At 43.7% G+C, this 27,234-nt stretch overlaps 1 long non-coding RNA gene across 1 annotated transcript; it reads right to left on the bottom strand.

Annotated features, from left to right (window-relative positions):
• Positions 1-11,537: 11,537 nt before the first annotated feature.
• Positions 11,538-26,860, bottom strand: LOC119863762. Its single transcript, XR_005295734.2, has 3 exons — positions 26,790-26,860; positions 15,106-15,211; positions 11,538-11,888 (listed from the first exon to the last, which is right to left on the bottom strand). It is a non-coding gene; the product is annotated as an uncharacterized LOC119863762 (long non-coding RNA).
• Positions 26,861-27,234: the final 374 nt, after the last annotated feature.

Genomic DNA, 27,234 nt, shown 5'->3' with positions numbered 1-27,234 from the left:
GAGTTGCAAAGACTGTGGCTGGCGTTTCCCACTCACAGAAAGCCAGGCTGGGGGGACTATCCAGTGTGAGAGGTGCCTGCTGGTGGAATCTCTCAGGAAACAGGTGGGAGAGCTACAGGAGAAGGTGGCTAGGCTGAGGAGCATCTGTGCCAGAGGAATTCCTTGAGAGTATTCATATGGTCACATCCAAGGCTGAGGAAGCTATCCAGCTAGAGAGGACTGCTGTCACAGCACTAGGGGAGGAGGATATGGCTCTGTCACAGGGAGAACACTGGCTACTAGTTACTTCTGGCAGCAGGCAGTGCTCCACCCCTACTCCCAATCCACCCACTATGGTGATAGACTGCCTGGCAACAAGTGATGAGGAATCAACCGCAAAAGGTGAAGGAGGAGAAGCCATGTACCCTCAAGGCTGGGAGGATTGCAGCCACCACTCCCAGGAGGAAACAGAAGTCAGAGAAGGCACTTTTTGCCCTCACTACTTCCTGTGCCCCTCTGAGTGGCCCAAGGTCATAAATCACTTGTTGGGAGCATGCAAGCCCTGGTCTAATATTGCAAGGCTGCCTCTATGATCTATGCCTACATTTTTAGTAGACTCCAGCCCACTGCTGTCAAATTGATGATTTTGGGGGCTCTGACCCTGTAAGGACACACCCTTTATAGATACTTGTTCTCTATACCCCTTACATGAAGAAAAATTATTGCCTTCTATCCTTCAACAATTAGAAAAGCTAACCATGTCTGTTTTCCCCAAAGTAGGATCCAACTAGTACTGAACTCCACCTAGAAAGTAAAGACAGGGAGAATTATTTGCACTGTACCTGCCAACACTACAAAGGTATGTCAGTGTAACTACATCACTCGGGGGTGTGGACCCCTGAATGACACAGTTATCCTGATTGAACTCCAGTGTGGACAGCACTATGTCAATGGGAGGGCTTCTCTCGTCGACACAGCTACCGCCTCTCGGAGAGACGGAAGACCTAGATCGACAGGACCTCAATAGGTGAGGTTTTTTGTAGGAGTGGGTGGGTGAGATTCTGTGGCCTGCGTTGTGCAGGAGGTTAGACTAGATGATCAGAATGGTCCCTTCTGACCTTAGTATCTATGAATCTGGGACAAGCTCTCCTGTCAGTGTAAGTAGCATCTTCACTAAGCGCTGTAGCTGTACTGCTGCAGTGCTGTGACTGTAGACAAGACCTGTGTGAGACACTTTGCCTAAAGACCCACAGTCATAAATATAAAGTGAAGGGTAAACACTTTTAAAATCCCTCCTGGCCAGAGGAAAACCCTTTCACCTGTAAAGGGTTAAGAAGCTAGGTTAACCTCGCTGGCACCTGACCAAAATGACCAATGAGGAGACAAGAAACTTTCAAAAGCTAGAAGGAGGGAGAAACAAAGTCTCTCTGTCTGTGTGTGTGATGCATTTGCTGGGAACAGAAAGAAATGGGAGTCTTAGAACTTAGTAAGTAATCTAGCTAGATATGCGTTAGATTCTGTTTGTTTACATGGCTGAGAAAATAAGCTGTGCTGAATGGAATGGATATTCCTGTTTTTGTGTCTTTTTGTAACTTAAGGTTTTGCCTAGAGGGATTCTCTATGTTTTGAATCTGATTATCCTGTAAGGTATCTACCATCCTGATTTTACAGAGGTGATTCTTTTTCTTTTTCTTCCATTAAAATTCTTCTTTTAAGAACCTGATTGCTTTTTCATTGTTCTTAAGATTCAAAGGTTTGGGTCTATGTTCACCTATGCAAATTGGTGAAGATTTTTATCAAATCTTTCCCAGGAAGGGGGGTGCAGGGTTTGGGGAGGATTTTGGGGGGGGGGGGAGATGTTTCCAAGCGGGCTCTTTCCCGGTTATATATCTGTTAGACGCCTTGGTGGTGGCAGCAATAAAGTCCAAGGGAAAAAGGAAAATAGTTTGTACCTTGAAGTTTTAACCTAAGCTGGTAAAAATAAGCTTAGGAGGTTTTCATGCAGGTCCCCACATCTGTACCCTAGAGTTCAGAGTGGGGAAGGAACCTTGACACCCACAGATGAGCTAAGGTTAGGAGCTCCACTCTGAGAATAGAAACTCAGATGGCTAAATGAGAGTATTGTTAATCACTTAGGCAATGATCTCAAGTTACTTATGGATAACCCTCTTCCTTCCTCCCAGTCTAGCTAAAAGGAACCCCAAAAGATTACCAAATAGGTCAACACCCTACTTTCCTATGCAAGTGGCCCACTGCACACTGAATCAATCTAGAGATGGGTGGGGAAACTGCAAAGTAACCCAACCAGAGCTCAAAAGGGTGAAGTTGGTTCCTTATCCCCAGTTCCTTATTTGGGGTAACCAACTTCAGCATAGTCTAGAAAGAGCTCGATTGGACACTCAGAAAACTGAAGGTCAAATAGGACAAAGCTGCCTGTTACCCCATAAAGTCCAGTTTACATGTTTTCTCCCCAAATTATAACCAGTATATGTGTTAGCCTTTTGAATCCAATATGCCACTGATAATCTTTGTCCCATTGGTAGGTCTTTCAACCCAAATTAGAAGCTGCACATTTGTCTGCCCTGTGACTCAGATAGGCTGCCTCTCTATATGTGGATAATGTCTCCTGTTCTTTTGTAAGGCCTAAATGAAGTGAAATGCATATATACTATCAAATTTATGGAGCATGCCCCTTACATTTGGGAGATAAGGGATTTTGTTGGTTTTCATTGTGTTCAGATGGCACAAATTGCTTAAAAAATGGGGAAATTCCAAGCATTAATTAGGGATAATACTGAAATACAATCCTTGAAATGAAACCAAAAGCCTCTGATAAGAATAAGCTTGAAGAAATGTGTTATACATTGATTTCCTCTACTGGATACCAGTAGACACAGCAGAGAAACAGAGCTGAAATCAGAGCACTCAGTTGACAAGTGTACAATAGAAGGCAGAGCATGGCCCCTCTCCAACAAGCCCTGGAATCAAGATATATAAAACTGTAGTCAACATGTGGGACCCCAGAGTTGACTGATCCCATGGAGAAGCTTCAGATTCCAGAAGTGTGAATGACACCCAGACCAGCTGTGTGGAAGAGACTCTTCCACATCCCAGGGTTAACAAGATAAGAAGTGGGGAGATTTCGTTTCAAAGATTGTATTTTTCTGTCCTTTAAAAATTGAGGGTTAGGTTGTTGATTCTACACTCCTTAGTGAGACCTCAGGAAACAATGTTTTAGAGCAAAATAACGCTTTGTGCATGCTCTCCTTTATAAATCCAACCAAATTGGCCTGAGAGAAATTTAAAACAATTTCTTTTGATAAATAATTTGGTATGAAAGGGACAAATTTTAACTAACAGTAGAGATCACACTCAAGTGCCTTTAAGACAGTGCATCCTTGACAAAGCAACAGAAGTGTAATAAACATGTTAGAGATACTACAGAGTTGCTAACTGATGGTTATAAGTAAATGTAGTAAACCTAGGGAATTTGTATTGTTATATGATATAATTGCACCGTCTCAACCCTAGTCTATGACACTTACTTGGGAGACTGTGTTCAGAACTTGCCTAGAACCTTGGTGGCTTTTACACTTGATTGATAAACTGTGGATTATATACTGGTGTGGTTATGCGTGAATTAATAAATTGTTGATTCGTTAACAATAATCAAGTGTCCTGATTTGAGAAATACTGGTCAAGGTAAAAATTGACCTAAAAAGAACCTAGCATTACATTCGTAAGCTAGCACTCCCTGGACTCAATACAAGGGATTATCCTATTAGATTACATTCTAATATTTGCCAATTGGATAAGCATTATTGCCATCTAGTTTGTTAGATTTCAGCTTTAAATCTAACTGGCACCCCGGCCAATTCATAACATTGGCCCTTTCACGCTTACGCTCAACACTGCTAGCAGTGGCCACTCCAGCGCACCTACAGCTTGGTTGTTGTCTCCCCTGAAGCAACGAGGTAACCTTTGAGTGCTGACACACAAAGGACCATGCACCAAGCTGTTGGGCAGTAGCTGCCCGGACCAGAGAGCAAGATATCCTTAAGCAATCAGTAAAACCATTGCCAGTGAAAGGACAAAACTTTACATAAAGAGTGAAGGGGACAAGTTAATCAGATCTCTGGCTTGCTGTGAGAAAGTCTGGGTATCTGGGCAGAGCAGAGAAAGCCCTAAATTTAATCCTATCCTTCATCTGGAACAAGCCAAGGGCGAGGCTGATCTGAAGCATAAGAATCTGTGTACCCCCTTGGTTTCCCATGGAATGCTCCAGTACAAAACCTAGGCTCCAGTATTGCAGTCAGCCCTGGCCAGGTAGACCATGCATGCTCCAGAGCTCAGGCAACTTCAGTGGGACCTATGCAGGTTTAGTCCCTTCCCCCTCTTCACCCACAAACACACATGGTTGAAGTATGGTTCTGGTTAGAAGCTCGTGTGGCCTAGTAGATAGAGCATTGGACTGGGGTCAGGAGACCTGGCTTCAGTTCCTGGTTCAGCACTGCTTTGCTTGGTACTTCAGTTTCCCCATCTGCAAAACAGGGATAGTGATATTGACACTCTTTTGTGAAGCACTTTGAGAACAAAATACTTGCTGGCTAGCTCTCAGTAATCACAGCCTAATCATGCTCCTATTGAGCTGTATGGGAAGATACCCACTGATTTCTTGTAGGTGTCAGTACTGCAACCATGGAATCTACTTCCATCATGTAGCGCAAATCCATCTAGCTTCTATGTGCAAGTACTTCACCTCCTAGACAGGAAGCACTTGATAAAATGCTAGATGGCAGACAAGGAATTCACACTGTACTGGATCTAAACAGCTGCTCCTTTTCCTGTCCTTTGCTCACCGTGCACACCATCCCTGATAGGCATGCTACCATCTCACATGGGTAACTGCTAGTACAGTACTTCCCATTCACCCCATGCAATGTATGATGTCCTAACTTCACTCTTAAATGACAGGATTCCTTACTATCCAATCACATGGGCATTCATGAAGGGAAAACTGCAAATTGGCCAAGCTAGAAAAATAATAGTATGAATTTGTCATGTGTTTTTCCTATAGTGTATATTCAGAACAAAGTTTTGGAAAATAGCAGCTCACACTGAGAACCCTGAATCACCACCAGCCATTTCTGAATTTTTAAAAAAGCCACAGTTCAACTGCATTAACTTCGATATTTCACACAAGGGACCAAATATAGCCCTGGTGTACATGTTAAACACTGAAAAATCACAACGCCCCATTTTGTAACATATTAGAATATTTATCTTACACACAATAAAATGTATGAAACTGATAACAGAGGCCATATAGCTTAATTTAGAAGCCATGGCTTTTGACTGTTATTAAATTTAATTGCTTCCCCTGCTGCTTTATTCAAGGGCAGATTCTATTAAAAGTAATTACTTTCTCCTGCAGCTGGCATGGAGAAGTTACATGATAAAGGTTGATCTATTAAATGATGGCAGCTACTAAATGAGAGTAGATTTTATTAATAACTGCCTGGTGAAGGTGAGCCTACAATTTATGCATAAAATGTATATGGCACCTGTCACCACAGCCCCTGGGTGCCTTACAGCCTGTTATACAGAGAAGGAATTTTCTCAAGTGATCAGGGTGCAGGGATGCATTAAATAGGCACCTATCCAAGGGCACTGATTTCTGTCTTGTACAGTTGTTTCTTGGTCACCTGACGGTACCTGAATCCCTGTGCTCCAATTGTATCATCCATTACTAGCCAGTCAGCACAGGAAATGGCAGAATCTTTCGGGTTATAATGTATGTTTAACTGTACTGTCAGAGTACAAGTCTTCCCCGTCTGATGGGCTCTGTACTCAGACTCTTTAAGCCCTTTTCTTTTTGGTTGCTTTTCCTCATTCGGTCTCTAGCGAAGAGAGGGAGAAGCAGAGGCAGCTGTCTCATGATAGAAGAAAGAAGCATATCAAACAGCAGAAAGTGAATTTAGGTTTTAAATATTTAATCTCCCATTCCAGTTCCCTTCCCTGTTGGTCAGCAGCCCTTTAGTCCCTGCTTTAACCATTTTTCTTGTGACCGCCTTGTCAACATAGTGACCATCTCAGCCACCTTCAAATTCAATGTGGAAATACAATGCAGGTATTCTAGGGGAAAGGGGCTTTTGTGTCATTTAGGACAGAGGAATTTGAAGCAGGTAGTAAGAGGAAGAGCCAGAAGGTTTTAATCACTTTAAGTTAAACTTTCTGTATTTTGCCATCTCTTTGGGAGTTTTGCCATCTCTTTCACTTAATATCTGAATATTCAATTACACGTAGGTTCATACTCCCTCTTAACCCTGCAGTAATGATCTCTCTCCCTTCAGCTTCAATCCATTTGGGCTAAGATATTGTTACAATTGTCAATTCTGGTGATTTGATCACAAATTTCACTTTTTCTTTAAGCCCCAGCTTCTGGAGTCAAATGATTATGTGTTGTTTTTTAAACCATAAGCTGAGATTCTTGTATAAAGATTCCATCTCTCCTGGTTAAGGAGAAATGCTTGAACACATAATTTGTAAATAATCTCAGGATGTTTTAAATGCCTCAAGTGGTTTACAAAGGGTTACTACCTTGTAAACACCAGGCACACTCACGTGGAGGCTACGTATATTAAACAGCCACACACCTCTAATTGAAGGAAGTTCCACATATGTGCCGTGTATGAAGCAGGATTTTTCCCCCCAAAGGGAGGGAAGGAGCTTAAATTACACTAGCAGATCAATGTGTTAAGTGCAGGTTAGCCCCTCCATTTCTGTGAGGGGAGGGAGCCTGTATGGGGAAGGCCTGGGCCAAGGGGCACATCAGGTGAAGTGCCAGCTCTGTGGTTTATCCCCCTTCCCTTGACCTGACTTTTGTTCTTCTGAAGGCACTGTGAGCTCAGTCAATTGGAAAGGAGCAGAACCGGGGGGGGGGGGGGGGTGAGAGGAGAGCAATCACTTTCACCTCCCAATTCCCTGCAGAGAGGCCCCATACAAAATAATGCAAATGTTAGCATGCATCACTGACAATCCTGCACCCCACAGTAACACTCCTTTCCATGATGCAGGGCTTTGGGAAGGAGGGTGCTGCTCCGGATGCTGTAGTAAGCCATGCAAAGGTACAGGGCTCATGCTGGTATCAGGGGATGCCAAGAGGTTGGAAGAGATGTGAACAGATCACGTCGTGTTCTTGGCACACAAAACTGTTTCATACAGTAGTAAGTGACAATATACTTGTCTAATCAAGGTAAATTCTTGGCCTTCCTGCCCCCACAGAAAATCTTGGGCAGCACTTTTGGGAGAATTCCAGTTTGGGAGAAGGACTGTCTGTTTTCTGACACACCCGGTCATCCAAGTTAATCGCATAACCCAGACAAACTGTTTAGACTCAACAGTGACGGTCGTTACCCTCTGAAGTCAGAGCTGTACCACAGGGCTTTGTGCTGAAATCGTGCAGCTCTAGGAGTTAAGAGTTCCAATGTAAGAAAAGCAAGAGCTGCAAAGTAAAGCTTAAGAGCAGGCAGAGGTTTTTCCATAAAATCAAATGCTCTGCTGAATAATTCACAAGCTATTAGCCGTGTATGAGAACTGGGTGTTGCTTTGGGCATCTTCTGGGACAAAGTCATTCAGCAATTCCTATACCCTCGTAAAATATTAGAGCAGAAGATGTGCACATATGTAATATAGGAAGAGATGATCATCTCCTCCCTGTCAGACAGATGTATTAAGATCAAAACATGAATACAGACTAACACGGCTGCTACTCTGAAACCCGAAATGATGCAGACAGGATCCTTGCCACATAGGTATTTGAAAAGCACATAGCACACTTTAGGTGCTCAATAAATTATACGGGCAGTCCCTTTAGTTGGGCTAATAATGAAAGTGGTGAGCTTTTGAGAATCACTCTGCACTCATGAGTCTCTGGGAATAGGGCAAGGTAGAATGAGATGCAGCAGAGCTATGCTAATTCTGACCTCATGATTAAATTCATGGATACAACAGATTTAAAGGGGATTGCAGAAAGATAATTGAGTATAGAGAGAGGATTAGAGCTTCTTTCTGGAACAGTGCTGTAATCCAAAAAGAGCTATTAAAAAAACCTCTCATCTACACCCTGTGCTTAGTTCTGTTCACAGCACCCCTTGATATGGGTTGTTGGTTTTTTGCAGAGGGAGTGGGTGGAGAAAAAAATCAGAACTAAATACCTTGCTATTCTATATAGCTGTTTTTAGGACATGACAAACTAAAATAGTCAAGCTGAATAAAAAAAATAATTTCAACATTGCACAGTAATGACTCCAACATTAAGGCTATAAATCATTTTTCAAGATAAGCTCCCCACCTCCCAATCCTTCTTTAAAAAAAGGAAGACATAGTTCTCATGCATAGTTTGTATCCAGAAGAGAAACTTGAGGCTCATCTTACATACAGACTCAGAATTTGTAATAACATTGACAGTCATATCAAACTATTTTTGCTTAACTCCACATGGAGAGGTTATGGGTGTTTAAGGGATTTAAAATCTCTGCAAAGTGCTTATGAACTCCATGAACCAAAAAGCTATTTTTAGAGCACAATCTGCACAGGAGTTTGTATGCTGAAGTCTGCAGAGAAATTATGCACTTGAGATATTTGCAGAAGAGAAGTTAGTTGCAACATCGCAATTCAAAGTTGGTATGCAGAGAAGCTTATTGTTAAAGTTCTCCACATCCCAACTGGCCTTAGACTATAGGCCAGAAATCCCCATCCATCTGTCCATGTTGTCAGCATGAGCTGCAGGCCTCCACTAGCCCCCCTATATTCTGCCCCCAACTCCTGCAGTCACCACAAACAAGCTAGACCAGTCCCCTCTTTTAATCTTCTTGCCTTCCATGAGCTGCATATACAGCATCTTAACCTTCAATCTATAAACAGTCATGAGATTCAGCCTGTCATAAATATAAAGGGAAGAGTAACCACCTTTCTGTATACAGTACTATAAAATCCCTCCCGGCCGAGACAGTCTTTTTACCTGTAAAGGGTTAAGCAGCTCGGGTAACCTGGCTGGCACCTGACCCAAAATGACCAATGAGGGGACAAGATACTTTCAAATCTGGAGCAGGGGAAAAGGCTTTTGTCTGTCTGTGTGATACCTTTGCCTGTCTGTGTAATACCTTTGCCTGGAACAGATCAAGGATGCAAGCTCTCCAACTCCTGTAAAGTTAGTAAGTAATCTAGCTAGAAAGTGCATTAGGTTTTCTTTCATTTTGGCTTGTGAAATTCGCTGTGCTGGAGGAAATATGTATACCTGTTTGTGTTTTTCTGTAACTTAAGGTTTTGCCTAGAGGGATTTGCTATGTTTTGAATCTGACTGCCAGTAAAATTATCTTCCATTCTGATCTTACAGCGTTGTTCTCTTATCTTGTTTTGTTCTTCTAATAAAGTTCTGTTTTTTAAGAATCTGATTGGGTTTTTTGGGTGTTAAAAATCCAAGGCTGGTCTGTGCTCATCTTGTTTATTCTCAAGCCTCCCCAGGAAAGGGGGTGTAAGGGCTTGGGGGGATATTTTGGGGAAATAGGAACTCCAAATGGTCCTTTCCCTGATTGGTTGTTAAAATCACTTGGTGGTGGCAGCGTTTAACTAATCCAAGGGTAAAAACTTTGTGTCTTGGGGAAGTTTTAACCTAAGCTGGTAGAAATAAGCTTAGGGGGTCGTTCATGCAGGTCCCCACATCTGTACCCTAGAGTTCACAGTGGGGAAGGAACCCTGACACAACCCTCCCATTGTGCTACAGAGACACTCATCTTACCTTCCAAATAGGCTTGCTGCACAAGGGAAATGATCCAGTGGTTAGGGCAGTGAGCTGGGACTTGGGAGCCCAGGCTCAATTCCCTGCTGTGCCACAAACTTCTTGTGACACCTTGGACAAGCCACCATAAAAAGGTAGTTTGTGTGTCTCAGTTCCTGTTAGTGTTCATGAACTCGGTCATTGAAGCACCTAGCAGCCCCAGTCATAGCCCAGGTCCCCAGGGTGCTAGGGGTGGTATGAACACAGAACAAAAACAGTCCCTGACCCAAGAGGTTGAAGTGTAAAACAAGAGTCAGCTGCACACAGAGACAAGGGAATACAATGAGACAGCACGGGTCAGCGTGACAGGCTGTGGTCACTTCCCTTGCTCACAGGATGTTAAGAGGAAGTTACACTGAAGATGGTGAAGAAGTTGCATCCAATGAAGTGAGCTGTAGTTCACGAAAGCTTATGCTCAAATAAATTTGTTAGTCTCTAAGGTACCACAAGTACTCCTTTTCTTTTTGCGAATATAGACTAACAGGGCTACTACTCTAAAACCTGAAAGGTGAGGTGCTCACATACTATGCTGATGGGGACCATGTCTCTACCCACGGTAGACAGAGACCCACAGTGAGCTGGAGAACCCAGGCTACCCCGGCCACCATTTACATACAGGTTGGGAACCCTGCTGCACCACCCAGTCTGGCTACAGAAGCCTGGTCTCCATATACAGACCAAGCCCTTGATGGCCCACATGCAGAGACTCTAAAATAGCATCCAACTCTAACCTTCTGCCATTGACCCCAGCAACTCAGAGATGCCAGCTCCTCTCCACAGCTGTCGTCCTCTCACTCCATTACATACCGCCGATATGCAGCTGTATTTCCACCTCCCAGTCCAGCTGGCACAAGTTTAGCTGCTAAGCATGCTAGACAGCCAGACAAACCTGAAGGTCATCTCGCTCAACTCTTGGGGCTGCTTCTTCCGTGCCTGGCTGCCACTCGTTAACTACCCGTCTCCCACCCCCTCAGAAAGCCACACTCATTGCTCAAGTAGTGCTTGTCACTGTTCTTCCCCCATTCTACCTCCAGCTTCCACTTATGTGCAACTCCCTTCCACAACCACAAGTGAACATGGCTCCCAAATATGAGTAGTGATGGGAAATACAGGAGTAGGTTGGAAATGTGATATATCTGGGAACAAAGGATTATTTGTAATACATTCTGGGGGATGGGTGTGTGTGAGAGAAGTTTGTCTACGTAATTATCACTTCAGTTTGAAGAAGACACTGCCTCTCTTGGGCCAAATACAATAAGTAATAAAATGACATGTTCCTACCCGGCTACAATTATCTACAGCCAGCTCCTACTGTAAGGACAGTGGAAGATTAGATATTCCCAGCCCCTGTAAGTAAAGGCACTTATTTAGTTATTTCTGCAGTTAAGTCAAGCGAGAGCTGGAAAGGTGTTATATTACTGTCAGCTTATCCACAGGTTCAAAAATAAATTCTCTCCCCTTGTTGGATAGAGTCACTAGAGAAAATGAAATTGGAATGGAAAGCTGAGGAGGCAGACACATTCATTCAGACCAAGGCTGTCTGTCAATGAAGGTCTGTACCTATTAAGTGTTGCTCAGCTCCCTATGGACAACTCAGAAGGGTGACTAGTCTTATCTGCAGATAGCAAGAGCATTTAGAGTACAGGCAGACAGCAGGTCTTGGGTTGCATATAAAGGTTTGCAAAGGTAAAAACATGCATAGAATTGATAGCGCTCTTACACCCCAGACAATCTTTCACAGCCAAACTAATTGCAGTTGCTTGCATGATGGATCAGTCCTCAGAAACTGTTCTCTAGCAACCTCAGCAACAAAAGAGGTTATATGTGGGGCTTTGGATGAGCAAAACTACACGTAATTACACTGAAGAAAGACTAGTAATTTCAGTCCTCTATTGAGTTTAATCAGACATTCAGTAAACATAGGAATCAGTCATAACAGTTCCAAACTAACTCCAGTATCATTCTGATGTTATTGTTCCCGATATTGATGGGGTACTTGTCACGCTCAGGACAGGATGTGGAGATAAAGTTTCTAGACCCCATTCATGATTGCTTCTTGGAGCAGCTAGTCCTGGAACCCACAAGAGGAGAAACAATTTTTGATTTAGTCCTAAGTTGAGCACAGGTTCTGGTCCAAGAGATGAATATAGCTGAACCACTCGGTAATGGCAACCATAATATAATAAAAATTTAATATCCTTTTGGGGGGAAAATACAAAAGAAACACACCACAGGAGCATTTAATGTCTAAAAGGGGAACTACATAAATACGAGGAAGTTAGTTAAATGGAATTTAACAGGAACAGTCACAAGAGAAAAATGCCTGCAAGCTGCATGGAAACTTTAAAAACACCATAATAGAGACTCAAATTAATTGTACACCCCAATTAAAAAAAAAAAAAAGTAGTAAGAGGACTGAAAAAAAAGCCACCATGCTAAACAGAGTAAAGGGGGTAGTTAGAGGCAAAAAACATCTTTTGAAAATTGGAAGTCAAATCCTACTGAGGAAAATAGAAAGGAGCACAACGCTGGCAAGTGTAAGTATGTATAATTAGGCAGGCCAAAAAAGAATTTGAATAGCAACCAGCAAAAGACTCAAAAAAACAGCAAAACATTTTTAAGTAGGTCAGAAGCAGGAAACCTGCCACACATCAGTGGGGCCACTGGACAGTCGAGGTGCTAAAGGATCACTCAAGGAACAGAAGTTCAATAGAAGTGAAGAAGCTAAATAAATTCTTTGCACCAGTCTTAATTGCAGAGGATGTGAGGGAGATTCCCACACCTGAGCCATTCTTTAGGTGACAAACCTGAGGAACTGTTCCAGATTGAGGTGTAAATAGAGGAGGTTTTTGAATAAACTGTTTAAATTTAACAATAAGCCACCAGGCCCACATAGCATTCTCCCAAGAATTCTGAAGAAACTCAAATATGAAACGGTAGAACAGCTCATTGTGGTATGTAACCTATTACTTAAATCAGCTTCTGTACCAGATGACTGGAGGATAGCTAATGTGACACCCATTTTTAAAAAAGGCTCAAAAAACTATCCTGGCAATTAGACCAGTAGTCTAACTTCAGTACCAAGCAAATTGGATGAAACTATAATAAGGAACAGAATGATCAGACCCATACACAGACACGATTTGTTGGGGAAGAGTCAACACAGCTCCTGTAAAGGGAAATCATGCCTCACCAATCTATTAGAACTCTTTGGGGTGGGGTCAAAACAAACATGTAGACAAGGGTGATTCAGTAGATATAGTGTACTTGGACTTTCAGAAAGTTTTTGACAATGTCTCTCACCAAAGGCTCTTAAGCAAAGTAAGCTGTCATGGAATAAGAAGGAAGGTCCTAATTGGTTAAAGGACAGGAAACAAAAAGGTAGGAATAAATGGTCAGTTTTCACAATGGAGAGAGGTAAAGCGTGGTGTCCCAGGATCTGTACTGAGACTAGTGCTGTTCAACATATTCATAAATGATACGGAAAACAAGGAAGCAAAAATGCTGCTTGTCTACAGCTGTAGCAGACTTTTAAAAGAGAAACTGATACAACCTTTTCAAATGCATGAACATGTGTTTTTGTTTGAACCCATCTGTAAAACTAGTGTTCTAATAGGGTTTTTTAAATGTACTTCATTGCTTTCTATGACAGGTTTCAGAGTAGCAGCTGTGTTAGTCTGTATTCGCAAAAAGAAAAGGAGGACTTGTGGCACCTTAGAGACGAACAAATTTATTTGAGCATAAGCTTTTGTGAGCTACAGCTCACTTCATCGGATGCATTCAGTGGAAAATACAGTGGGGAGATGATGTATATACACAGAGAACATGAAACAATGGGTGTTATCATACACACTGTAAGAACAGTGATCACTTCAGATAAGCTAGTACCAGCGGGGGGGGGGGGGAGGGGTAGAAAACCTTTTGTATCAGAGACTCCTTTTCTCATTGCTTTCTATGGCATTTATCACTATAGCAAGTACCTGCTTTGAATTTCAAAAGTTGAAAGCCACAAGTCATGCACTACCCATAAGCAATGGGCTAAAAACCAGAACTAGCACTAACATAATTCTTACTGGCTAAACAGACCAGCAGTTAATCAAGATAAAGAGCAATAAGGTACAGAGCAGGCCATATCTATGTAGTTTCTAGCTCACTGCTGCAGTATGTTGAAGATTGTGTGTATAGCCAAAGGCAGCCAGGGAAGCAGACATATTGCTTGTTTATGGCTGTAGAAGATTTGTAAAGGAGAAACTGATGTAACCTTTTCAAATGCATGAACAGTACACTTGAGATTCAAAAATACAGTTTTCTTAGAAGTCCACTATCTTTCTGGAAATTTTACCCTGAATTTCAAACTTGCACTCTCAAAAGAAAGCAAATGTACAGCAAGCTGAACTGGCTAAGTAAAATGTGAGAATTCAGGGACACTTGTGTTTTTACAGTGAATCATACTTAGATTTTAATTGCAATGTTATTGAAAGCTGCCTGAAAGAAAGTCTATGGAGGCAATAGCCTAGGGACAGCTTTTCCCACAATGGCACTAAAGTTTTCTGGCACGACTCTTACATACTTACTATATTATGAGTTGCAACTGAAGACTGGAAAAGCAAACAGCTATTGAAGCACCAGTTCTGCAGCATTTAATTAAAGTTACTCTTGCGAGGTGGAAGAAAATAGCTAATATCTGTTTCAGTTAATACCAAGCATAGCCATTGTTTGGAATGGCCACAGGTAAGCTTACATGCCAGTAACTAGAATGCCTTAAGGCTTGGAATCTCTGATCTGCTGTTTATTGCAAACAGCAATTAAATTCTGTGAAAAGAGCTCTGGAGCGCATGGCATCTCATCCCTCTATGGCTGGGTGGAGAAAGTGCAGCCTATGGACAAAGCCATGTTGGAGTTCAATTCCTCCAGGTTAGTGTGTAATTGCATTAGAAAGCGAGATGCACATGAGCTGATTGCAATTGAGAAAAATGTAGATGAACCACAGAAGAACAGTAAAATTAAATTTATGAGTAGCCTGGATCAGAAAGCAGAGGTCTAGTAGAATTTTTCATAGAACTGCATTGCAGTCTCATTCCTTGATTTTGAGTGGTTCGTATAGCAGTACCATTCCACCTTTGAGTAGGAGTATAAAGGACAAAAACTATCAATATGATATTACTTTAACATCTTAAACACGTCCACTCATCCTTCAGATAGCGGTTAGGGGAAGTTAAGTGAGACAACAAGCATTGCTTTCACTATTGATTTAGGAAGGCAGCAGCCTCAGTGTTCAGTCCACTTACCCAGCCCAGAAAGTCTCAGGACTTGAGCTTGACTCCATCTCCTCCAGGGTTTTGGAGCTGTTCTCTTGACTAACTTAAGTCTTGCACCTTCCATGGATCAGGGAACCTACATATGAAGAGAGAAAAGCCCGTGTCAAGATTTATGGTAAACTGATCCTGATGTCTCAGGCTTTAAGAGATGTTCCATTTTAAGGGAATCAAGTGTAAAAAAGCTTCATGCCTCTCAAAGGGAAGAGTAGGATTCAGGACACTGTTTCATCTCTTGTTTTTAGGAGCACTTTAAGGCTTTTGGAAGGACTGGTCTGTTAGCCAGCCCAATAAACTCCTCAAGGACTCTGCCAGCCCATACTCCACCTTACCGGTCATACCTGGCGTGCTTCAGTTCCCAACCCCCTGGAAGAGTGTTCTCCTGCAGTATCTGGCCCCTATCACTGGACACTTAGAAATTACCAAGTCCACTGTACACACCAGTCTGTGGGCTCAGCTGAGGAGTCACACTTCAATATTTTGCACAGTGATGAACTTATTCTGGATATTAATAAAGAATATAGATTCAAGTGATACTAAGCAAGCAAAACAGAAACAGAAAATGATTATAATTAATAACAGAAGCATAACACATTGTCTCATGACTAAAATTTGTTAACAGGCTATACCCTTGTCTAAGGCAATTTCTCACCAAAAGCCTCCTCTCAGCATCACAACGCAACGGGGCCAAGATCCAGTTTTCATGGATACAGAAAACTGCTGCTCTTTTTGCTCCCTCAGTGACAGATAACCTCTTCCTATATGTAAGGGGACTGTTGCCCCCTTACTAACATTCGGTGGGGTGTTTTAATTGCTAGCTCCCAGTACTCAAAGGGGAAGGGTCGATGGGAAATCAGGACCCTGAGACTAACAGTCCCCAGGAACAATGGGGAGAGGCCAACACTCCAGGTCAGACAGAATGACAGGGCGGGCAGGCTAATCAGGGAGTCAGAAGGCCAGGGAGGTCCCGTCCTCCGGTGTGAGCTGGATTTGCCTAGGTCAGACAGAGTGGGGCCGAGCTAAGGAGAAAGCAGGGGCCTGAGCTGAGCTGGGGAGCAGAGCTGGGCCAGATCCAGAGGGACCAGAAAAGCATCCCAGAGAGAGCAGACCCTGTCCTGGGAGCAGAGCTGCAGCCCCAAAGCCAGAGGCACAGCCCAGAGAGAGCAGACTTGTCCTGGGAGGAGAGTTGCAGAAACCAGAGCCAGAGGGTCCAGAAAACCCACCCATGAAGCAGGTCAGTGCTGGGAGCAGAGTCACAGAAGCAGCCTGCAGAGCAGACCTGTCCTGGGAGCAGAGCTGTAGCAACCAGAACCAGAGGGGACAGAGAAGCAGCCTAGGAAGCTGGAGGCAGAGCAGCAGCCCTGCTGAGGCGGGGTGATGTATTTCCTTTAACCTTTCCCATTTCCCCTTATTCTTTTTAAAATAAATTGTTGATTAAATAACTTGCATTTGCTTCAAATTGTATGTAATAATCAGTGGGTAAGAGAAGTGCCCAGTGCAGACAGTGTACCCCGGAGTGGGGATACCCTAGCCCCTGTCCTAGGTGACTGCAGCAGGGTTGGGGGTCGAGCCCCCCAGGAATCCTGGGCCCAGCCTTGTTGGGGTTACAAGGATTCTGCCAGACAGGAGAGTGGAAGGAGATTCCTCAAGGGCAGGGAGGCCACTGGGTAAAGGAAGTGAGAGCGAGGACTCAGATCCTTTCGCTAGCCCACTTAACCGGGGTAGTGCAGAAGCCAGGAAAGTTCCTCACAATAGCAGGACTATTCCCCCGCTTACATACAGTCTGTAGTAAACCTTGGAAATGTCCCTTCTGAAGTACAGCCCCCGACAAAATACCTCTCCCCTGCTGTTTGTTCATTAGATGCAGATGCCATGGTGTTCTTCTAACCCTTCCATTAACTTGCTTTCCCTGTTGACTCAATATGGAAATAGAATTTCCATTGTGTCTGGATAACACTGCTCCATTTACAGTCCAGACCTGGGCAGACAGGCCCGTCAACATCCCATTTTCCAGGACACCTTTGTGCCTGATTTTCGATATGAACATACATCACACAGTGATATTGATAACCAGCATGATAGAAATTCTCATTGGATACCTTACATGACCTTCTGTGTAGATAAATACCATGACAGTAATATGTTAGGTGTAGTGAGTTGGTCAGTCGCTGTTATGACAGGGATCCCTTTGCCAGTAGGCACTGAGGTGCTCTTAGGTCACCGTATGGTATATTTACTATCTTTCAAGGATTTTTTTGAGCAGAGACTTATGGCCCCCTGAAAGTGCAGAGGAATTCCAAGCAGAACTGGCTGAAATACTCTGAAACCTCAACTCACCAGTTCAGTCACTACAACTGTAACATGGCATTAAAAGCAAATGAAAAGCCTCCTAGCTTATGTACCTGAGAAAATTTAAGAATGAAATACAGCCTTGTACTCTAGCACCAAGCCCCCACAAGTGTCTGTCTGCATGAGCAAGGTACAAGCAGATATGAGGCTGGATCCATCCTAAGAACACAACTGACACCACAGCACTGTCTGCTAAGTGACATCCTCAAATGGTCCAGAGTTACCACTTGAAACCTGAGCACAGTATTTGAGCCCTCTCTTTCTCAGTTACTGTCTGTGCCAAATACCCAGATGAGTGACATACTTCTGACTGTTATTTAATCTGAGCCCAGGTGTGCTAGTACTTTACACACTAAATGAGTGTAGTATAATCCCATAGTTAATGGCAAGGTAAGGCTAGAACATCCTCTCCATCTTCGGATGCAGATCTTCTAAGCCACGCGGGGCAGGGCGGCAGCCCCCTCCACAGCCACGTAAGCTCCAGCTAACAGAGCTGTCCAGCATTTTTCAAGCTGTGAAGGAAGTTGTGACAGCAAACTTCACATTAGAGTTGGTCAAAAAATGAAATAGAAGAGAACTAGAGGGTCTTTGCTGGATGTATTATGGGAAAGGGGGCTTTTGCTGAGAAATTAGCGGTGGGAGATTGCCTAGACTAGGGGATAAGGAAGTATAGATATACTACATAGAGGAATTCTAGGAGCTAGACAGACACAGTTAGGCCCTGAGTAGGTTGACCAGAGAGCAAGTGTGAAAATCAGGACACCTTTCAGTAGGGTGACCAGCTGTCCCGATTTTATAGGGACAGTCCCGATTTTGGGGTCTTTTTCTTATATAGGCTCCTATTACCCCCCACCCCATGTCCCAGTTTTTCATAATTGCTGTCTGGTCATCCTACTTTTCAGGGGAGTGGCGGGTATATAAGACAAAGCTCCTAAATTTGGGATGATCCCAAAAATATCGAGAGGTCTGATCACCCTATGAGAGTCATGCTAGGCACATGATTATCAAAGACTGTTACTGTGTGCCAAATTGTACACGTGTAAGTATTTGCCGGATTGGGGCCTGCTTTTTCTCATGCAAAACCCAGAAAAGTTTTTGCTCTGGTTCACACCACTGCTGGCTTCTAAGCCATGCAAAGCAGCAGAGTGCATGCTTGTGCACACACCTTTTCTTTGCTGTGTGCTCCAAGTTAACATGCTGAAAGGCTTGCCCCACCTTTAGCCTCCAGACCTTACTGTGTGCGAGATCACAAGTCACTAAAGATAAAGGCTTCATATTGGAGCACTGCAGATACTGACAGGGCAGTTGAGCAAAACTCTCTCATACTCCTGAATTCGTAATAGCTTGAGAAAAGCAGCTTTGATAAAACAGCAGTTTTGAGTTTTCTACAGCAACAATAAAATAAGTGAAGGGTCTGGAGTACATACCCACTGAATGCATGGAAAGCCTGGAGAGATGCACTTGGGAGTTAAGGGGTTAAAACTCTGATTTTTTTTTTATTTTTTCACTTAGTTTACTAAAATAAATAAATAAACAAACAAACTTTGGATTTGAATGAAAATCCAAATGATTTTTTTTTCCATTTAGGAAAATGTCAAAATGGGATATTTTAACAGTTTGAATTAAAATCAAACAGGAAGTTTGTCAAAAGAAACCCGTACCCAAGAACAAAAAGAAAAGGAGTACTTGTGGCACCTTAGAGACTAACAAATTTATTTGAGCATAAGTTTTCGTGAGCTAAAGCTCACTTCATCAGATGCATTTGGTGGAAAATACCGAGGGGAGATTTATATACACACACAGAGAACATGAAACAATGGGTTTTATCATACACACTGTAAGGAGAGTGATCACTTAAGAAGAGCCATCACCAGCAGCAGCGGGGGGAAAAGGAGGAAAACCTTTCATGGTGACAAGCAAGGTAGGCTATTTCCAGCAGTTAACAAGAACATCTGAGGAACAGTGGGGGGTGGGGTGGGGTGGGGGGGAGAAATAACATGGGGAAATAGTTTTACTTTGTGTAATGACTCATCCACTCCCAGTCTCTATTCAAGCCTAAGTTAATTGTATCCAGTTTGCAAATTAATTCCAATTCAGCAGTTTCTCGTTGGAGTCTGTTTTTGAAGTTTTTTTGTTGAAGGATAGCCACCCTCAGGTCTGTAATCGAGTGACCGGAGAGATTGAAGTGTTCTCCGACTGGTTTTTGAACGTTATAATTCTTGACGTCTGATTTGTGTCCATTCATTCTTTTACGTAGAGACTGTCCAGTTTGACCAATGTACATGGCAGAGGGGCATTGCTGGCACATGATGGCATATATCACATTGGTAAATGTGCAAGTGAACGAGCCTCTGATAGTGTGGCTGATGTGATTAGGCCCTATGATGGTGTGACTTAGAACAACGCTTCCTCAGCTCTCGTCCCCTAATGCCCCTACTCTACTTGCGTTACATTGATGACATCTTCATCATCTGGACCCATGGAAAAGAAGCCCTTGAGAAATTCCACCATGATTTCAACAATTTCCATCCCATCATCAACCTCAGCCTGAACCAGTCCACACAAGAGATCCACTTCCTGGACACTATGGTGCTAATACGCGATGGTCACATAAACACCACCCTATATCGGAAACCTACTGACCGCTATTCCTACCTTCATGCCTCTAGCTTTCATCCAGATCATACCACACGATCCATTGTCTACAGCCAAGCTCTACGATATAACCGCATTTGCTCCAACCCCTCAGACAGAGACAAACACCTATAAGATCTCTATCATGCGTTCTTACAACTACAATACCCACCTGCTGAAGTGAAGAAACAGATTGACAGAGCCAGAAGAATACCTAGAAGTCACCTACTACAGAACAGGACCAACAAAGAAAATAACAGAACGCCACTAGCCATCACCTTCAGCCCCCAACTAAAACCTCTCCAACGCATCATCAAGGATCTACAACCTATCCTGAAGGACGACCCATCACTCTCACAGATCTTGGGAGACAGGCCAGTCCTTGCTTACAGACAGCCCCCCAATCTGAAGCAAATACTCACCAGCAACCACACACCAGAACCACTAACCCAGGAACCTATCCTTGCAACAAAGCCCGTTGCCAACTCTGTCCACATATCTATTCAGGGGACACCATCATAGGGCCTAATCACATCAGCCACACTATCAGAGGCTCGTTCACCTGCGCATCTACCAATGTGATATATGCCATCATGTGCCAGCAATGCCCCTCTGCCATGTACATTGGTCAAACTGGACAGTCTCTACGTAAAAGAATAAATGGACACAAATCAGATGTCAAGAATTGTAACATTCAAAAACCAGTCGGAGAACACTTCAAACTCTCCAGTCACTCGATTACAGACCTGAGGGTGGCTATCCTTCAACAAAAAAACTTCAAAAACAGATTCCAATTGGAATTAATTTGCAAACTGGATACAATTAACTTAGGCTTGAATAGAGACTGGGAATGGATGAGTCATTACCCAAAATAAAACTATTTCCCCATGTTATTTCTCCCCCCCTCCCCACCCCCCACTGTTCCTCAGATGTTCTTGTTAACTGCTGAAATAGCCTACCTTGCTTGTCACCATGAAAGGTTTTCCTCCTTTCCCCCCCGCTGCTGGTGATGGCTCATCTTACAGTGACTCTCCTTACAGTGTGTATGATAAAACCCATTGTTTCATGTTCTCTGTGTGTGTATATAAATCTCCCCTCTGTATTTTTCACCAAATGCATCCGATGAAGTGAGCTGTAGCTCACCAAAGCTTATGCTCAAATAAATTTGTTAGTCTCTAAGGTGCCACAAGTACTCCTTTTCTTTTTGCGAATACAGATTAACATGGCTGTTACTCTGAAAACTGATTGTATGGTGGCTTAATGATGTGGACAACAGAGTGCGGATGCATTTGGTGTATGCATGCAGAATGTGCCCCATAATATCTGTACACATTCAACTCCTATGGCAGTAATTAGAATTTGCATGCAGGAAATTAGCCCTGCATGCTTGCAGTAGGCTGAATAAAAACATTTCCACTACATGCAGTGGGGTGCATGCAAATGAACCAGTTTTTGGAGTAAAAACATATGGGGGGGGGTGAAGTGTGGTTTCCCTTATCAAATCTCATGGTGATGCACTCTTCCTACATGTCGTCTAAATATGGCGAACACTCAATTGGACTACTATTACCTTAAAAATAGAATATCTTTGAAAGGGCACAGCTAATCTGAAGACGGTGTTGAAGATTAAAAACCCTGCTCTTGATTGACATATCTGAACTGCTAGTCAGATCATGACCCTTCCTCTTTACCAATGAAAGTCTGAGTCCCCCTTGTCTCCTTTTTACTGCTTCATTAAGATTCTACTAGTTACCCCAGGAGTCGGAGTTAATGATTTAGAACTGTTGTGATTCTCTTACATGTTACTCATTATTATGAGTTTAGATACAAAGCCCCTCACTGTTATGCTCAATGGCTTATTCACCCAGGTGAACATTCCTGCAGCAGTCTATGGGACAATAAATTTCTAGTGCCACGGAGCATTCTTGAAGCCCACTCAGTCACTTGGATCACTGCATCTGCCAGCAATGAGACAACCCTTCCCCCAAAACGCTTGTCTTTCTAATAACTGCCTTGACAGGTTTCCCTTGTGACAGCCTTAGATATTCCAAGGCTATAGGTTTTCCTAGTTATCTCAGATATTTCAGTGATCTGACATGCCATAGTTCAAACCCTAGTACTCATAAGAAACACAGCTGAGCTACTGATGTTTTACAGAGCTCAGCAAGAGTAATGCGCTCTTCTTTTATGAATTCTTTTGCTAGTCCATTTCTATAAGAAAGGTCCCTCTTTCCGCTTCCTTCTACCATCTCATTTCCCTAAGCCTCCAGCCCTACGATCCAACTTTCCATCTCCAGCCCACTGCCTTCCATCTCTATGCTTTTGTGGTCTTCCCCATCATACCATAGGACAGTAGTATCTCAGGGGGCATTCTTTCCCAGATAGACAAAATTCTCTCCAACTTGACAGTTAGATAGAAGTTATTTTGGTGCTAATTAGTTTAGTGCAATGATTTTCAGCCTTTTTCCATTTGCAGATCCCTAAAAATTTCAAATGGAGGTGCAGACTGCTTTGGAAATCTTAGACATAGTCTGTGGACCTCTGTGAGTCCATGGACTACAGGTTGAAGACACTAAGCCAGTGGTTTGCGGTTCAGTCACCACAGGGAATTGATTCACATCACAGATCTTAACTCCTCTGTTTGACCTCTGTATAGTCCAACCTGGTCTCAAGGTACCTCTGCAAATATCAATATAACTGTCCTATCAACTTCTTCTTATACAGATTATTTGCATCCTGACCAAGAGGTTGACAATCTCAAAGATGCTCTAGAGAGCTTCTAGCACAAGGCAGCTGCCTTTGGGCTACAGATTTCTCAGGAAAACATGAAAATCCAGAGTGTCAGTGCAGAAGTTATGACACAAGCCATCTGTGCTTCTGGACAAGCCCTAGCAGTGGTGGATGACTTCATCTATTTAGGCAGCAAACTGTCAAATGGGCACACCCAGTCAGACAGCCTAAGAAGAATTGGTTTAGCAGCCTCAGCTGTGAAGGACCTGCATAGGGTCTAGAGCCAAACAAAGGTGAAACTATGGAATACGGATTTCTCAAGCCTGTGTACTTCCAATCCTCTTATATGGAGCCGAAACATGGACACTGCTTAAACAAGACATCAGGAGACTGGAAGCGTTTCTTATGCCTTGCCAGCCACGATTACTGGTTTGGCTTTTTCAGGAATAGGGATGTATCATTGATAACTGCCCTCGAGAGGACTGAAGTCATCCTTGGCCACAACCAGTTGGCCCTTTTTGGTCATGCTGCCCACCTAGGAGACAGCCTTCTCACACCAAGCCCTGAAGGTTAGACTTGAGGTCAGGAGGGGACACCATCAGCTCTGAGACTGGCAGTGGTCACACGTTTGCTTACAATTAACCTAGTTGCATCAGATCACTAGTAATGCTGTGGAGCTCTTAGACACCTGGAATTAAGCCATGCACTGTCGACATGGACACTCAGTACTACAGACCTTCACTGTCTACGTGTATTGTTATTGGTCTTGACTGTCCATAGTACTGCTATCTTTCTGTTCTGCATTTGTACAGTGCCTAGCACGCTGAAGTCCTCTTGTGAGACCGGGGCTGCAATGATATACATCTACCACCACATTATATTGTTAAAGTTGTAGATTTCCTATTCACATTTCAAAGTCCAGCCCTTGTTTTAGTTGTATTGCTTTCAAAAACCATTTGCTGAATACCGGTGAGCTAGAAGATTCTGTGGCTGGCAGAACTGTTCCATATTCTTGTGTTAACAGCTCTGTGGGACTCATTCACAGCCCCTGATTCAAGCTCAGAGATAGCGCAGAGCTTGGGATAGCATGGGGGAGATTTTTAGTATGGCAAACTGTTCCTGAGAATGCAGGATTTGAGCCAGACAACTCATTGACAAAGCCCAGTTTCTGGGCAAGTGGTGGATAGAGCAACAAGGCTGAAGTCACTATATTTCAGCTTATCTATCCAAAACCAACCCCAAAATTCTTAATGACATAGCTTATTCAGCCTTCTAAGCCACTGACCCTCCTCTGCCTCTTTCAAAGTCTTGTTTTCTCTGTGTTATTTGTGGGTATGAAGAAAGCAAGCTTTATGGTGGCGTGAGCAAAAGTATTATGCAAGTCTGCAACAAATCAGTGCTACAATACTAGGTGTGTGTCATGACTATTTCATTGGGACAGCTGAGGAGAGAGAAGAGACAGCCACTGCTTTATCCTAGACTTCCCATGGGCCTGTACCCACATAAATTGGATTGGAGGATCAGGGCCCCACATTAAGCAGTTCTGAGCAGAGACTGGATTTACCCCCAGATCCACACAGTGGATGCCACAATGGAGTCCTGATCCTGACTGGGACCTGTGGCCACTGCCACAGTTCAAGGTTAGCTGCCCCTTTGACCCTTCTCAGGGATGTCTACACAGGAAAAAAAAAAAAAGGCCGGGACCGGGGGAATTCTTAATATGAAGTGGCTAACTCTGGTTAAAATAGCAGTGAATATGTGGCAACCAGGCTTAGCGGCATGAATTCAACCCCATGCTCCCCTATAGGGCTTTAGCTTCAACTGCTAAGCTGGGATGCCATGTCCTCACCAGTATTTTAACCCAAGGTAAGAACACACCTTTTTTGGCATGTCGATCTACCCTCAGGCTCTCATAGAGCAACCGGTCCAGGTGGCACATCTACATCCCTCAGTCCCTGCGTCTGTCCCCTACCAAAGCTCAGAGTTCAGGTTTCTATCTACTTCCAAGGTCTTTCTTTGCCTGTGCCTGGCACCTGGTCAAATTGGTTTACATGCCCCACTAGAGGTAACACAGCAGAGTGAATAATGCTGAGCTGCTGAGAACCTCTTATTGGGGATGCTATCCCTTTCCTGGCTGGAATGTGACCATGTAACAAACATAACAGTAAGGCTAACAGATATGACTATTCTCTTCTAAGATATTACAGACAACATCTTGCTTCATAGCAGCCGGTTAGTTTACACTGCCAATTACCACCGCCCCAGTGGCATGTGCACTCCATTGTAGTACTTTAGCATACATTCATAGGATTTTTTCCATACACACATACATTTGCCAGAAGGGACAATCACATCTAGTCTGACCCCCTGCATTTCACCAGCCACTAACATCACCCAGCCTCCTCCACACTGAGGCAGACTCACAGAGCCAGGCTAGGAGACTAGATTATTGTCTGCCACAGACAGAAAACAGGAGGGAACAAAGTGCCCCAACATCCAAGGCACGTGCAATGGGAGGGAATTGATAAAGTGAGAGACACCCAGATAGTCCTGGCATATGACTTACTAATGAAGCAGTAGCCACATCCACTGCCAAAGCTATTCATAAACACAAGGCCGGGGGGCCCATTCTGAACTCCTTACTAGAACTGGTTGAAAGGTAGTAATTTGTTACATTTATCATACTTCTGAACTTATTTGTTAGAAGCTAGAACGGGATGGATCACACTGCTCTGTTCTGCTTACTCCTCAAGCAACTGGCATCAGCCACTGTCAGAAGACCAGCTACTGGACTAGGTGGATCATGGGTCTCACCCAGCATGGCCAGTCTTATGAACGCTGAGGAGTTTGGCCAACTGTATTTCCTAACCAGGTCTTAATGAGAGATTTGCTCAAGTGATGAGTTCAGAAGAGAGCCCATACACAAATGCCTCTCTCAGACAATACTGAACTGTTAAAGAACTAGCTTCCAAGTTTCACAGGAGAGTTGACTCTTGCAGCGCTGGTTGGTTTTGAACATGGGTATTAGAAATTTAGAGACCTATTACTGAATTCACAGGCTTCTTTGTTTTGCTCATTCCCTCTCCATATTTTATGGCTATTAACCCTAAAACCAAGAAAAGGAGTCTTAAATTCTGTACCACCCTCTGACTTGTGTGAAACTGAAAGAACCTGTTCAATACAGTGGCCTCGGGTGAGTGCACAATTTACTTTGATATCAGGTGCCTGTCCATACCTCGCTTTTGTCCTTCCCGCCTAGCGGGGCAATTCAGCCCCCCCAGCCAACCCAAGAGTCCTCCCCTTCTAGGGATGTTCAAGCACAGTCAAGCCTTCCCCTGACAGTACAGGAAAGTTGCAGATAGTTCTTTACCCCTTGGTGGCAGGGGTGTTTGCACACCCCTTGCCAAACATACAGGGGAATCTGTGCCCTTCTTTTACTACAGGGCTCTAGCAAAAGAGCCTCCAGCAGAGAACACAGCTATTTAGGCTGACTTGCCTGCCTCCTCGGCCTGCCTCTTGACCTTTCCTCACCCTTCTTCCTCAGCTTCTCCCCAGAAAGCCCCCTGTAACAGAGCTCCCTCACTACTAGGTGCCCATGCATGGCAAGGCACAGCATAGCTTCTCTCTCACTGAGCTAACACCCCCTGCCAACAATCACTCCAATGGTTTTTCTTCCAGTGACTCAGCCCTCCAGCCAGGGCACCAAGGCCACATTTGTCCAAACTGAAAGGTCCAAAAATGTCTTCAACACAAACAAAAATCCTTCCCCCTCTCTGAGATTCTTCCTCAGGCTGTCTTCAGCTCAGCCTGTAACCCCCTTGCTAATCTTAACAGCTTGTTCACCCCCTTCTCTGGGGCCAGTAGGGAACCCTGTCCTGCCCTGTACTGAATATCTAGCTCTACTCCTTTACTTATGTTGCAGTTTTCCATAGGCCACTTCTTACCCAGATTCTCCAGTTCTCCTAAACCTCTTAGTTTGCCTCCCAGCTGGGCTTTATCACATCTTAAGGGTAGCTCTTATGGAGAATTTGCCTGACTCTCCTCAGGTGAGGCTTATTTTATAATCAGGCTGGTTTAAGTCCAGGCTCTCGAGCCTCTGGGGCAAGCCAGTCCATTGCACCCAGGGATACTGCAACAATTTGTATAGTTGGGGTGCTGAGAGCCATTGAATCAAACTGTAAATCCTGTATATAATGGAAACCACTTCAAGCCAGGGGGTGCAGCAGTGCCCCTAGTTCCAGTATCTATGATTATATGCCATCAGGAGTCCATTTCTCCCACTCATTTTCCTAAGATTTCCTCAGGCAAACCTCTTATGAGCTCTACTCCTTTCCCCTACTCCACAGGGAGCCTTCCTGCCCCCCAGCCTACTACTGTCTTTCCCCAGGA

This window comes from Dermochelys coriacea, chromosome 11 (assembly GCF_009764565.3).
Source record: "Dermochelys coriacea isolate rDerCor1 chromosome 11, rDerCor1.pri.v4, whole genome shotgun sequence".
Lineage (NCBI taxonomy): Eukaryota > Metazoa > Chordata > Testudines > Dermochelyidae > Dermochelys > Dermochelys coriacea.
Note: the sequence above shows the minus strand (reverse complement) of the source record. Positions and strands in the feature narration are given on the sequence as shown.